Genomic DNA, 16,055 nt, shown 5'->3' with positions numbered 1-16,055 from the left:
GGGAAGGTGAGTGATATGGCACTTGGGTACAATCACAAGGCACTGGTGATGAAATTGAACCATCCCAAAGAGGGTACTGAAGATCAGAAGGGAATCCTGGATCCGCAGAAGTACAAGACAGTTCTGCCACTGACGTCAAGACAGGCAAGGTTTCACCTCTTCCGTGAAGCTTCAGCTATCTATTCACAGTTAATGAATTAGAAATAAACAGAAAGTTTCTCATTTCTTTTCCTGGGAATGAGGACTCGCAACTTGCAAAAACTTCTAACAATGGCACATGAGCATAATTTCCCCATTTGGGAACACCTAAACTTAAGGCACAATACTGTGAACAATAAACAGCTGAGGCACTGTTCGGAGCAAAAATTTCATTATGAAATTCTTGATTCTGTATTCACAAAATAATCACAAATATTCTACTGGCATCTGAAATGTCACAAATAATGATATTTCAGATGAAACAACAGCTCCTTAACCTTACTTTAACAAAAGAATAAGAAAAGCTGTCTTCTAAGCTCAAGGGGGAAAAGAAGGAGCACAAAGAAAATGTTCACAAAGACAGAAGTGAACAAGACAAAGAAAAGACCACCTGCTTTTGTATAAATTTTGACCATGATTTGATGCAACTGTAACAGAGAGTTCTTTATCTCAGCAGTGCCAGAATCTCCTGGTATCTAAAGTTAATGAAAACACAATTCAAAGACAAACCTGAGGTCAAAATTTGCTGCATGTTTTTTTTTCTTTTCTGTAGCACTGTCAGTTGCTGCACAGAGGTTTCCCAGAAGTCATTAGTATTTCAGCATTCAATTTATACAAGACAAAATAGAGTAAATGTTCACAGTCAAGAGCTGCCTGTAGCTTATGACTAGCTCAAATACAGCTTTTATCAAAATAAAATTGATAAAGTTATGTTACTCCTATGTAGAGCCAGGCAAAATAATTTTAACATAGCTAATTTTTTTTAAGAATGTGCTTAGATTCTTCTAAATATTTGCAAATTCAGAATTTTCCTGAAAAAAAAGGAAGTATTCAAATAAAAAGCCTAAGGAATTCCAGTAAAAAAGATTGAAGAACAAATGATAGAGGACTCTTGAGGAGAGATGGGAGACCTTGAGCCATATATTGCAAGGGAATTGACTTCTATCCTATTACCATGTAGTTCCTGACCATGCAAATATGTTTTTTTTTCTCTTTTACATTTCTAATAAAATGTGCAAGCAATTATTGAAATACAGTGAGGTCTCATTCATCTGGGGAATTTGAAGGAATAACATGTCAAAATCCTGTTTTGATCAAGTATGTGGTGGCACTCCTCAAATCTTCCAAGGCACAAGTTCAGATCTCCTCTCCCAGGTTAGGCAACTGGAAAAACACAGTCATATATTAAAAGGATAAAAAAAAAAAAGCAAACCAACAAACCAAAACAAAACTAAAAAACCTGTCCCCTCTTTCTTATTCACAAACTTCAACTTTTGCTACCTTTTGATTTCTTAAAAGCAGCTGTTAATGCAACATTTTCTTTCAAGTTAAGAAACAGTTTTTCAAAAATGAAAATGAATGACTGTGCTTAATTGTTCAGGTTTTATTTCAGTCAGACAAAGAATAAATTATGACTGTTTGTTTGGATCAAACCCGTTTCCCTTTTTCCTCCCACCCCTCCTCAGATATTTTGGTTTCACTGCTGTGTTTTTCACATAACTTTATGTGGTCTATAAAGTGTTCAGCTAGACATGCCTTGTGAGTTTATTTGCCTGAATTTGAGTTAAAAGTTCAAAAGATAAACCTTAACTAGGTAATTCAAAGCAGATATTCATATTTATTTCTGAATCAATTTTCATTCAATTCAATGAACCACGGAAAGAGGTGAAGGTCTTGGAAAAGAGCTGGTTTTAAGCTTTCAATTACAGCATTTTCTGCAGTGGGAGCAGAGGAGATTTGCTGCATGTCTTCCCACTAGTTCTTCGAGTAATATTTCCAGTATTACAGAAGCATGAAGTCTGTGGCCAGCCCCCTGCTAGGGTTAATGTGAGCAGCACTGACCCTGTGTAGGCAAGCAAAGGAAGTGGGACACATCCCCTACACAGTTGGAAAACTTTGTTCCCTGTGAATATTGCAACTATTAGCTCTGGTCTTCAACACTCCTGCACATTTGCTCCTTTCACCTTCTAACAAGCACAGCCTGCTCAGTTACTTAAATGCTGTGTACATTTGAGGGTCTCTTTCTGCAAAGCCACTAATATATCTGATAAAAACCCAAGGAACCCCTTGCAGAGTGGGCTCTGCCTCTCAGACACAGCCTTTCCAATTCAGCTTTTTAGCAGGCTGTTTTGCTAGGGAAAAGCTTCCAGAAACTGCATCCCTTTTTCCTCCATACACCCCACCATTTTATTACTCTTTTGTCATTTCAGGAAGAACGAAATTTAGCTCTCATTTTTTTAAGACCTTCACTGTAGTCCTTTCAAGATGGCTCTTGAACGGGAAATGCAAATCTCATGGTTTTCAAATGAAGAATTTCAGCCACAACTTACAGGTGATTCTGTATTTCTGTTACAAAGGCAGTACACACATGTTTTAAAAGAATACAGACCTATTTTTGAGCTTCATTCCATCAAGTGTGCCAAAAACATGCTAAAAAAGGCAGATGTGGCAAAGCTGTCAAGAACAGAGATTTGATTTACACAGATAAAATTTATAATTTTATATTAAAGACTGAGCAGTAAAAGACAGAGTTTTGTGTCTTGGACCAAATTAACCTTTCATTGCAGCAGCAAAACTGAAAAAAACCAAACAACTTAGAAGCTATTTCGCTATGTGAAACAAGACCTCATATAGGAAATGTTTTTTTTTTTTCTTCTATGAAACATCTCCCTTGTAATGGTGTCTGATGTGATGTTTAGTTTCACTTAATAATTATTTAGGGGACAAGTTTCTGTATTCCATACACAAACCTAAAATAAAGCTCTAGCATTGGTCTGTATAACAGTATGTAGTTGTAGTGGTTTAACCCCAGCTGTCAAATAAGTACCACACAGCCCGTCACTCACTCCCCACTCCCACAGTGGGATAGGGAGGAGATTTGGAAAAAAAAAGCTAAAACTTGTGGCTTGAGATAAGGGTTTAATAATTAAAATAAAGTGAAATGTAATATTATTAATAATAATGATAATAATAATAACTAAATAATTGAAATAAAGTTGAAAAAATAATAATAATGATGGCAATGGCAATGGCAATGGCAATAACAATAGTAATAGTAATAGTAATAGTAATAGTAATAGTAATAGTAATAGTAAGAAAGAGAGGGAGCAATAAACCCCAAGAGACACAAGTGATGCATGATACAATTGCTCACCACCTGCTGACCAATGCTCATCCTGTCCCGAAGCAGCCTTTGGTGGCTCCCAGCTAGCTCCCCCCAGTTCATGTACTGGGCATGACGTGCTGTGGTATGGAATATCCCTTTGCCTAGTTTAGGTCAGGTGTCCTGTCTCTGCTCACTCCCGGCTTCATGTGAACCTTGTCAGTGGCAGATCATGCACAACTGAAAAGTCCTTGATTAGGGTAAGCACTACTTAGCAACAGCTAAAACATCAGTGAGTTATGAACATTATTCTCATACTAAGTTGAAAACACAGCACTGTACCAGCTACTAAGAAGAAAACTAACTGTATCCCAGAGAACCCAGAACAGTAATACAATGGGGATTTCCTCTTCCAATGAAGTACTGGAAATTGTTCCCACAGCTATAACATGAGCCGTAAATTTTTAGAGGCTGTGGTAATACTCAGTTTAGTGGTAGAAAGACTTCTTTGATTGGAATCAGGGAACAACTTAGGTTAAAAGGCCATTCTATACTTATCTAGGCCAACTTTTTACTCAAAGTAAGGCCAATTTCACAATTAGATCAGCTTTCTCAGGGCCACATTTAGTCAGCTTTTTAATACTACATGCATCATAGTCTTCCCTCATCTCCATTTTCGGACACAGCTGGATACTGAGTTACGTGAAGGTTTGGTTTGACCCAGTGCATCTATTTTTGCATTCTTATTCAAAGAAGTGCCATTTTCTTGGTATTCTTAGTGCAGCAGTGCTCTCTTAGGAGCAGAGAAATGGCACCTGACTTTGCTAGCAAGCATTTTTTCTTTTTAAAACCAGAAGAGCAAGGAGGCTGTGCAGGTTGCTTGCTCTCATAGGGAGTCCTATCTACAAGACATCATTTTTGTAGGATTCATAGATCAATTCATAGAATGGTTAAGAAAGGACCTTAAGATCATCTAGTTCTAATCCTCAGACATGCTTTGTGACGAGAAAGTAAAAAGCTGAAGCATAAGTTTGTTTGTCATGGGGGAAGTAGTAGGTGGTAAGTGGGCTGAGGCAGTAGATTATCAGAGTCTGTAGCAGCTGAGGAAGGTTTTTGCCCTGTTCACTTAATGTAAATCTCATATTCCTGCTTACAAGGATTATTATTCCTATTCTCTCTTTCAAGAGATGGTGCCTCAGAACAGTCCCCTGACTGGTAGGACTACTTTTTTGAAACACTCTAGCTGATTACCCTGTGAAATAGAGGCAGAAACATTGCAGCTGGACCCCAAGTAGGAAATAGCATAACTCTGTGGCTGTGTGCAAATGGAGGAGAAGAATAAAAAACATTATTTGATAAAAGCCGTAGTGATTTAATTTCCAGTTGGTATCTAGAATATAAGAAAATTCACGTCAAGTTGTTATTTTATTCTATCTTATATTTGGCATTATAACTCATGATTATACATGCAATATGGTGACTCATTTTCATCTCCATGCATCAAGCCATATCTCACTTTTTTATTGCATGTAAGTGGCATAAATGAGAAATTATTTTCCCTTATTTCAGGCTTCAGGATGACATTTTCCGGAATACAGCTCCTGGGTGGCAGTGCACACTAACATTGCACAATATCTACAGTTCATCCCCTAACTCATTCACAAAATAATGTGGCCAGTAAGATTTCCCGAGCCAGCTGCTGCAGGTTAAAACTCACTGTAAGAATCTTCCTATTGCTAGGAAACAGGTAGTTACATAGTTACATACATATTCACAGTTGCCAAATTCCAATTAAGAAAATCTTTACACCACAGACCCGTAGATATGACATGCATTGCTGAGGTTGTAAGTAGAGTGCTCTTTAGAATTTAAGATATCCAGCAAGCCATAGACATAGGTCAATGGATGAAATGGAGCAGGACCACGGAAAGCAGAGCAACTCAGGATGCACCTCCCTTCCTTTCCTATTGCTGAAGCCATGCCTAGGGAAGGAAAAAATATACTCACAGCACATAAATGATTGTATCAACAGTGTGTGCAGCTCACATGGTGTCGTAGTTTATACCCAGCCAGACAGCTTGTTCACTCACTCCCAGTGAGTGGTGCCGGGATGAGAGCAATCGAGGCCTCCCCCCCAGGGCTCTCCCCTTCCCCGCTCCTGTGAGGGATGGGGAGGAGAATCGAACAAGTGCAACTCCCACGGGTTGAGACAAGAACAGTCCAGCAACCAATGTACAACACAAATCACCACCGCTATCATCAGTGACAACAATGATAAGAGAAAATAACAAGGGAAGAGAATACAATACCACCACCCAAGAAAAGAGTCCAACCCAAAAGCCCGTGTCCTTCCGGGTAACTCCAGTTACCCCCCTGGGCATGATGTGCTGTGGTACGGAATACCTCTTTGGCTAGCCTGGGTCAAGCACCCCGTGTCTGCTTCCTCCCAGCTTCCCCTCCTCCCTGGCAGAGCATGAGCTTCACAGAGTCCTTGGTCAGGGTAAACATCAGTTAGCAGCAACCAAAAACATTGGTGTCACCAGCACTGTTCCCAGGCTGAAAGTCAAAACACAGCACTGCACCAGCTACCAAGAAGGAGAAAAAATGACTGCTACTGCTAAACCCAGGACACATGGGAAGTAGCACCTAGCCTTCAGCAGGGCCTCTTTCGCAGTAGAGGCCAGTGCTCAGAAATCAGATATAAGAAGAATGGCTACTGTGTCATTGTTTTCCTTTTTTATGGAAGGCATTTAGATTACCAGAGGTTGTTTAGCCTATAAAATGGAGCTTTGCAAAGACATCAAAGTAGAACATGTTAGAATCTGGACAGTGGAGACAGGTACAGAGCTCTGTATGACTTGTGATCAACAGTCATGAATTTGTGTTCTCAAATCCAGGTTATACTTAAAACTCAACTTTGGCTATCCACATTGCACTTTTAGATTGCTCTGGAAAATGTGCCTACACATCCAATCTGCTATGGCAGTACCTTCTGTACCAAGGTTCAACATAAAGGTCATGCATCACCCATTCTCTTCATTCTGTCCTCTGTGGTATAGCATCACCTCTATTCACAGCCTGTGGCTATAATTCACATATAGTAATTTTGAACATGGGAAAGGGAGAGGAGAAGTGGGAAAGGAGAACAGATTTAAATTCAAATGTTCCCACATTCTCTGTAGAAATAAGGCAGTTCAGCTGCAAAGGCTCATGGGCTCAAACCCAGCAGTAATTGCACATAATCAGTCGTCGCTTCTGAAACTGTGAAAGGATCTCCATCCATAAGCACACCACTGCCAATCAGATATAAATTCTTACAGATAAAAATGATAGCTCAGGAGCTGATAGATGCAGGAATGAGATATATATGCCATGAGAGCTGCTACCCACAGGAAGGGAAAGCTGACAGACTTACTTCTGTGTCACTCGTATACAACTTTCTTCGAATTTAAGAACTGGATTTCAGGCAGTACACAGCAGGATCACTCTGTGAAGACTGAGTAATCCATTCTGAAGGAATATATAGGAGATGAGAGACAGTAGAGGATGCCATGAATAATATAATATAAACATTGTATTGAAACCTTCTTTAAAAATTAAGATAACACTAGAAAAATGTCTGACCAGATGAGTACGTGGCTGCTGAAGTTCCCCTCCTCCTGGAGCAGTTTCTGGTCCCCAGGGAAGATGGCAAAAACTGGCTATGTCTGCACATGTAAGGAGAAGTCTGTCTTTAACAGAGCCCCTTCACACCACCTGATTCAGGTCTTCTTTATAGTCCTTACATGCCACATTGTTTTGGAAGGAATGGTGCCCAGAGTTAGCTGCCCCCTCGTCCACACTCATCTTTCATCTCAGAGGAAAATGTCAGTCTAAAAGTTTTGAAACAAGCCACTGTACCATACCTGCTGTTTGGACAATGGGGGATCTGGATCTAAGATGGGGTTAATTGAACATGTAAGGCATGCTGTGTTTGAAGGTAACAAGCAGGGTTGCTCTCTCCCTCCTCATGACTGTCATTATTAATACAGAAGGGTTTATGGTTTTAAATCTACATCAAAACTTATTTTTATCATATTATTTTTTATTCTTTTCTCCTTTTGGTAGGTAATGGCAATTATTAACCTCTAATTTTCAAAATATCATATACAGAAATCCTGTAGGAATCCAACTCTTTCAGTTCTGCTCCAGCAATGAGCTACATTCATGCAGTAAGAAGAGGGAACTAGGTATCTTAAACATTGACATATAACACAGTAATTCTAGCAATATTAAAACCATGGCTGTGCAGTGTCTGTAGCTGTATTTTCCCATCCTTGGCTGGGGATGCACACTCTCATCAGGGATAGGAATGATAACAGTATATTGTGTTCCATTCAGACCTCTGTCGATATTTAAAGATTGAATGAGAATGTATCTGGAGTGGTTTGAAAGACAGATGTTTAAAATGAGATAAATTCTTACTAGTAGTTGAAGGATACACACATGAAGGAATAGAAAGATCATATTTTTTAAAAACAGTAAAAGAGCTTCAACTTGAGTACATGATGAAACTGATGGGGTAAATATTAAGCCGAATACTTTGGGAAAAATTCCTATCTGTGACTTGCATGGAGTATGGTCAGAGATAGTGGTGGGATACCCAATACTTGTGCTATTTAAAGTCAAACTCACTCTCCCTCCCACTCTGAAAACCTGTAGGAAGCAGTCCAGCAGCCTTCCCGTCTGTAATTGCTTTGATTAATGTACAGCTAGACTCCATCTTCCAGAGTCACAGAGCTCAAAAGAAAGCAGAGGCTCTTTCATGCTTACCTCGACTCTGCACAACACAAAAGGCGCTTTGTAGAAAGACACTGTACAGTGCTATATAACCAAAGGCACTCATGAGCTGCTAGGGAAGCAAAATGTCAACTTTTAAAATTCAAGAGGAGATTTTTCTTCAGGCCACCCTATGCTCACAATAAGTAATTCAATAAAACACATTTTCATAAACTAAACAATAATTTGTGACAGAACTTTCAATCTCCCTCTAATTTCATTTTTTAGAGGGATCAGAAGAGCCAAAGGAAGTATTTTCAGCATTCCTTAAAATCAGAGGCATTTCCCTCAACTGAAAATGACACAGATGTCTCTTACTGCTGAGGACAGGGCTAAGAAAAAGATGTGTTCCTCTGGTCATGCAAAACATACTTCATCTGTGGTTGATGCACCTGTATTTATTTTAGGGAAAGACGTAGCAGTCTTGATGGCTTTTCCTTCATCCTAGAGATAAATGTTCTTTAACTGAAACTTTACTGGCAGAAACAAACTGATTCATGAAGCAGCATTACCAGAATCTAAACCAGAGGTCTGCATTTGAGCTGCAACTCAAACTTAGCCGGGACAGTTTATTTTGGATTTAGTGTGGTACAGTAAGTTTTTTAAGCTCTCAGATGAGCTAAGAGATCTTTGCATGCATAAAGTGGCCTGTAAATGCATTCTTGAGTCTTTTCTAAAGGACATCAAATAAATTACTTCTCAATATAGTCAATACAGCACAGTGTGAAAGGTGAAATACACGCTGTTGAAACTGTGATTTATTATTGTGCCAGGATATGAGGTCTTTGTGTTGTGTTTTGATTTTGTTCTTTTGTTTTTGTTTGGGGCTTTTCTGTTTGTTTGTTGTTTTTTTTTTTAATACTGTCCTTATCTAATGATATACAGAAAATTACTCTTAGGTGTTACCTTTAAATCATCCTTGGACAAGGCATCTCTATACTTGATAGTAAGAAAAAAAGAGTAGCTTGCCATAGTAGGCAAGTATTTTTGTTACCTTCTGGAAGCAGAGGCAGTAACTGCCCCATTGTTTTGTTATGCTTAGCACAATTGAAAATGTATCCAAAAATGTCACATCCATCTGAAAAGAAAAAAAAATGGGAAAAGAACCGACTGTCCTACTAATTACAGTTTTTTAAATTCAGCCAGAGCAGCATCTTAAGTAGCACAACTGGAGAAACTGGAAAAATCCCAGATGTATATGCAGTGTTCAATTACATGGCAACTCCAGTAGCTTCATTAACACAGCTGTGTCAATACTGGGGGGAAAGTCAGGAGAAGTGTCTTTTGGCAATGCTAGCCTTTTGGAAAACTCTGAGAATCTTTAAATATCTAGATGAAAATCATATGCTAAGTTTAAAAAAGGTGAAATGATATTTTAAAATAATTCCTCTTTAAGGAAGGATCTTGGAATTAGTGCGACATCATATATCATGGTATGAAAAGTGGCTATTTAGGTTTCTGAAAGAGCTGTGGCATCATTTTGTCAATAGTTAAAAGGTTATGCCTTAATGTATTTTTAATTTCTGAGATGAATGTAATGTCATAGAAGGCAAGATGAGACAAAAGCTTGGGTTAGAAGCATGCAAACACGTTCATTCTTCTTGAATATAATCTTTAGAGACATTTCTTCTCTCTCACCCTCTGGATTACTCCAAAATAAGATATACACCAGAAATGGGAGTAAACTGCCGCCTGGATAGTTTTCTGTGTCTGATTCTGTCACTAAATGCCACTGTCATGTACAAAGAGCAAACCATAAATAAGAAAAAAAGACCACCTATAAATAAGGACTATAAATTTTGCTGTTAATCCTACTCAAGACAGCATCAACACCCATTCTGCACTCTATGCCCTTTATGGGAGCATATATCATAAGAGCAAGGGTAATCAATGTCAGACTAGTTTCCAAGATGTGTGTGCTGCCCAGCATAGTGGAGAGGCAACACCCAAAAGTTCTGGCTTCTTTTCATTGCAAGTTTCTCAAGAATTAACTGGGTTGCAAGGCCAAGACCTGTTAGCTCTAGGAGGAACCCTACAAATTTTCTGAGTCCTCTTCCTACTCCATGTGGATTTTATCTTGGATGAAAACATTACAGTCTTTGAAAATCATATCCTTAAAATCCCAAGTGAGTAGAAGCTACAAAGCATCTCAAGTTAAACAGATTTATTAGATTCCTCATCAATAAGAGGAATACCACTTGGCTGGCATAGACCCTTCTCCACACCCGTTTAGACTAACTGGACAAAAATAGTCTAGTGCATTTACTCAGCCTTCAGAGTTCAGATTTTTATGATTGTCTAACGGATTTTCACATGTTAGAACAGGCTGGACAGAATATATCTCACTTTAAAATACATTTTAGACTCCAGGAAGATCAGAATCAACTCTCTTCTTTCTTTAAGGTCTAAGAAAGCACAAACTAAATTAATCTTAGGAAAAATATAGGATTACAAGATTCTGACATACAGTGGAAGGAGAAGGTTGGCTTAGACATCTTCAGAGAGATACAGTCTAGTACCATTTCTACTCCATTTTCAGAGATACAATTTCAAGGCTTTTGATTACTGAGTTGTTAGGTTTGGGACTGCAGCCCTGGATGAAGACAACAGTAACGCTGTCAGATCCTGGCCAAAATGAATGCGCTCTCAGTTACCTGATGGCATATAAGCAGAGCATGGATATGTACAACTGCAACTCAAACCACAATCCAAAAACAAGAATGAGCAATAATCTACAAAGAAGCAGTGTCTGTCACAGTCTTAACACAAATAGGCTGTGAAAAACATAGAATAAAATAAAAAATGCCAACTTTCAATAAACCCTGTACATTATGGATCCTGAAGGAAATTGATAAAACTGAATAAATCAGCAAATCCCTGGAGAAATGCGGGATTCAAAACAGTTTATTCTCAGTATTGTTCTATTGATTAACTATACCTGGTTCTCTCATTAGAGGCTTGAAATTTCAACAGCTATTTTCATACATTTCATACTGGAACAGGCTGCCCAGGGAGGTTGTGGAGTCTCCTTCCCTGGAGACATTCAAAACCCGCCTGGACACATTCCTGTGTAACATTATCTAGGTGTTCCTGCTCCGGCAGGGGGATTGGACTAGATGATCTTTCGAGGTCCCTTCCAATCTCTAGCATACTGTGATACTGTGTGATACTGTGATACATTGTGCAGTGAGCCCAAGCTCCTGCCCATTTTTCTAGCATAACTCCAAAGAGCAAATATTTAGAAGATGAAAATTTCAACAGTGCTTCTATGCCAGTGCTTTTCTTTCTGAAGATCTAATCCATGAAAGTCTTGAGATCTGCATGTTAGAATCAGCAAACAGTTTTTACACAGTGGTCACTTCAGCTCAGTCTCCCACAGCCTTCATTTGTAGTTAAGAGTTAGCAGCTGCGAACAAACATTGCATTAGACCTTCCCTTTTTTTTCCTTGTCCTTTCAAAACACAAAGGGGGAATAAAATTGATGATTTTAATAAATAGTCAATAATTGTCCAGACTTCAAAGAAACATAAATCCTCTAAATAGTAGAATTTAAACCCATTATAATAATTGTTCCAGTTATAAACATCACTTTTTTTTCATTTGTAACTTTCAGCTGCTTTTCACGTGCAGTGTTGCTCATTAGAAACTCTCAAATTAGGCATTGCAAATACATCGGAATGATAATTAAAAATGGCACTGTAATTAAACAACTATTGAAATGGCTTATATATTGACTTTACCTGCTCATAGATGACAGTAAGTCATGTCACAACATCTCACTTCAAAGCAGAAAGTATTTTTAATGGATGATAATACTATGGTAAGAACCAACAATAGTAATGGATTTAAATATCTTAATTATAAACACTGAAATTGTAATGCTATTCCTTTTTAGAATTTGCATTCATTTGTATTGTGGAATGCTTTCAGAATAGCCTGTGTTTACAGCTAAAACTTATCTGAAAAGAAAAGCGATCTTAATTGTGTAACATATATCACCAATACCTCACCCATCACAGCCTTTACAGAGACGAGGAAAAAAAACAAGAGTTCTTAACTGTTCAGTATCACTTTACTCTCTTTTGTATTGTATTAACATAAATAATTTCAAAATTTGTCCTGAACAGGACTAATCTACTATCCTTAAGAACTGGAACTCATTCCAAAAGTAAACATATATCACCATTCCTCCACTCCTCCTCCTATGAATAGAAATGCAGACCATCTCACTGGAGAACAAAGAAATTAGGGCCTAGGATAAAAACAAGACAAGACCCAGCCCTTTCCTTCATTCCTGTATTGACCCTGTTCTGTAAGTAATAGGGAAATAACAGACTGAAAACAAGAATACCTTCATTTGACAGCAAGAAGTCTGACATGAGCCTGAAAATTTATTGGTATGAGAGACACAAATGACCCCTATGAGAGCAAACAGAGATTCAGGCTGGTGTTTGTAGAAGATAAAAGGGAAAGCCTTTGGTCAATGAGATAACACAAAAAGTATCTAATATGAGTTATATAGTACAATTTACTGTACAGGAGCTTAAAATGCATAAAACAGAAATCCATCAGAGCTAGGTAAGTTATTTTTTTAAAAACAGTAATTAATTCTCTTTCACTAGAAAGATATCTGAAGTGCTTATAACTTCAAATCATGCTTTGTTCAGCATGTAAACTAAAAGAGTTACTCCTGATTTCAGCTGCAGACCATTTCTCAAATGGTTGTCTTTGAAGTACCTGCAGCTGGAGATGAAGCAGCTCTCAAAAGAGAGAAACAGGATGTTTGAAAACAAATAACCTTTAAATCTATTTGCAGTTTAGCACCTCAGGCAGCAACTTCCATGTAGCTGTAAGCAGATTTAAAAGGTACTTTTAAAAATAATAAGAGGGCTTTATGGTAATTCAAAGCAAAATATGCTTTAAGAAGTGTGAAGCATATTTTATCTTTGAAACGTTTGACTCTTCTCTGCGACATATTCTTAAGAGTTTCCAACACTAAAAATTAATTATATTTTCTCTTGAATTGATGGGAAGATAAACTATTGTAAATTAGTTTTATCATAAGTTTGAAAGAGGCCAGGTTCCTGGGACATTATTAGCAATTTCCTCTATAATCTTTAACAATTATTGCTGCACTTATGAAAGTAATATTAGGACATCTTTGAGACAGAAAAATACTTAAAATATATTATAATTTGTTGGTTGCCAAAGCATTTAAATTCTGAATCTTGGAAAACGTTTTCCAACAAATCAATTGTTAATTTGGTGGTTGCAGTTGTTCTGACATGAACAGCTGGTGGATTAGATAAACTGTAGGGTTCATCATCATGGTCAGAATCAATTGTCAGAAGTAACTTTGCAATATGTTTCATACCCTTTTGTTTGCCTGTTCTGGAGTCATTCACACTGCAGGTTTCCTATCAGTTAGGTGTTAATATACATCCCTTCCTATAAAACTTATATTTGCACCCCAAATTATATTTAAGTCTTTGTAGTGGAGGATAAGATGAGAAAATAAGCATAGCATTTTTTTTTTTGTTTTGTTTTAGTAAGATTTAATCAGAAATAAAAAGTTGTAGGCTTAAAAACTAGGAGAAGAAAAGCCCCAACCAAATGACTTGGTTTATTTTCCCAAATGACTAAAATGTTTAGGACTAGAATTCTTCCCCATATCACATTTTGTCTGTAAAACCATCTGCTTGCTTTCAGAAGGACCACTAAAGAACAGACTAATCGAGACTGTGAAGAAAAGTAACAGGAGCTGAATCAGAATGCCTGCTTATTTGCTTTTGTATTGCCTTTCAACATAAATTTCCCAGCTACCTGTAATGGCAAGTTGTGGGTGTGGTAGCTGTGTAATGGGGTATGGAGGGGTGGCCCCACATGTGTGTGTGTCTAGCTCAAGAACTGAGATCTGACAATGTACTGTGCAGTTCACCTGTTCTTTCCCAGTGGGCAAGTGTGAACCATTTTTCCAGTGTCACATTGCTAATGTGTTTCTGCACAAAACCGATCGAACAGCATTCAGTCCATTGTTTTGAATTGTATTTAGATCAAGATGGAATTTATCATTCTGTTTTTCTATGTGTCCTATGTATGCATCTACAGTAAGTACCTTTTTATTTATCCATTTGTCTTACTTTTATTAGCTCCGATTTAATTCCACCACTGCCAGGTATACAGTTGAGGCAGTATTAAACCCATACACCCTTTTGTTAAAAGAGCTGCAGAGGCCAGAGCATACAGGCTGCTTATAGCTTTTAAAGTTAGCCCCATTAGAAGAGCTGAGGACTCCAGGTTACACCGTTATGGTGATCTTAAAGGAATATATCATCATTATGGAAAGAAGCCTAAAAGTGGGGCTGACAGAATGTCTTGTCAGCAGAACTTAAATGCAGCTTGCAAGGGCTTCAGTTGGGAATGAACTTGATGAGAATGCACTCGATTTTCAAAGGCATCGTGTTGTTAATGGAAGCAAATGTCTTGGGGATAAGCACAGAGGTAATAGGAGGCAGGAAATGCTGGCTCTTCAATATCAGCATTTGCCACATGGGTTGCAGCTTGTTCTGAAAAAGAACTTCTTAAAGACTCCAGGACAGCACAAAGAAGAGCTCTGCATAAGCAGTCTTCCTAATTTCTGAATGTATGTGTGATGACTTTGGGAAAGGAAAAAGGCAGAGATGACCCACAAGAGTTTGGCTTGATATATAGCAAGCTGAACCATCAATTTCAGACTAAAAGTGTGGAAATTATCATAAAAGCGTGCAGATGGGCTGGACTAAACATAAGCAGTAAAATAACCTTACAGAAATGAGAGATTGGTAATATCCACCTGCCTGAAGTGTCATAAATTTATTCATGTACTCTTTCAGAGGACAAATTGAGAACTCCACTACTCTCAACGCCTATTAGCTTCAGCATATATATTTTTTATTTGTACCGGAAGAATGGAACTGGCCTGCTGCTGGATGCCAGATGTGTTTGGATGGCTGCTTACAGTTCATAATTTCTGCACACTTCAGATCATAAGCCCAGGTTTAGAACAGGCTGTTCATACTGGTGATCTGGAGGAAACTGGCTTTCAAAGCCACCTTTCCAAGATCAAAACATTTTAAACAAACCCTCTCTGCCCCACAGTGAGTGACATCTCCGGGCGGATGTGCCAGGCCTGTGTGCACCCAGGGGTTCTAACTGCCCTGACCAGTGTCAGCAGGATCCCCTGCCCAGTATGTGTCTGCCCCTCATCTAGAAGCTCTGGTAGAGTTTGAGCTGCGTCATGGGTATGCCTGTGGCCAGACCTGTTTTCAAGCTGTCGACAGGGATTTTCAGATTGTCACAGAACCTGAGGTTCCACTTTGCCTTCATCTGAGGATGACTGGGCTGTTGATGGGACAGGTCACCCAGACCAACCAGCTGTTCCGCTGCTGGACAGTAGCCATCAACCCCTAGTTCAGATTCCTGTCTGGGGTAGCCCCATGAACATACTTCAGTTCCTGAGAAGTTATGGTCCTTCCCTTCATCACAAAAGCATTGATTCTGTAGTAAAATAAACTGCAGCGGCTGGCTGTTTGGTTGCCACAGTGGGTCTTTCCTCAACGGGTAACATTGTGTAAATTAGTCATAGCACTGCTTACCATATGGCCACAGCTGCTCTCCAATGCTGCAACAGGCTGTGGGGAATGTACAGAAGCTCTTTGTTAGCAGACAAGACAACGGCAGGAAACAATGAGGTCACTGATGAGTCTCAATGACAGCTCATCACTTCTCTTGCCTTAGTTTTCTAAGTTTTCTCTCTTTTTCTTAAATAGTAATTGTGCTAGCTATTTTGAGTGACTGTATCTAGTCTCCTAAGTTCAAAGGCCCTGAGAATGGATGGCATGCATGCAGTTGTAAACTTTCAAACAAAAAACCTAAACATTTTTGACTTACAAATGGT

The sequence above is a fragment of the Pezoporus occidentalis genome, unplaced genomic scaffold (assembly GCF_034315485.1).
Source record: "Pezoporus occidentalis ecotype Australia unplaced genomic scaffold, CSIRO_AGI_Poc_V1 ctg34, whole genome shotgun sequence".
Taxonomy (NCBI): Eukaryota; Metazoa; Chordata; class Aves; order Psittaciformes; family Psittacidae; genus Pezoporus; species Pezoporus occidentalis.
This window is presented reverse-complemented; position numbering follows the sequence as displayed.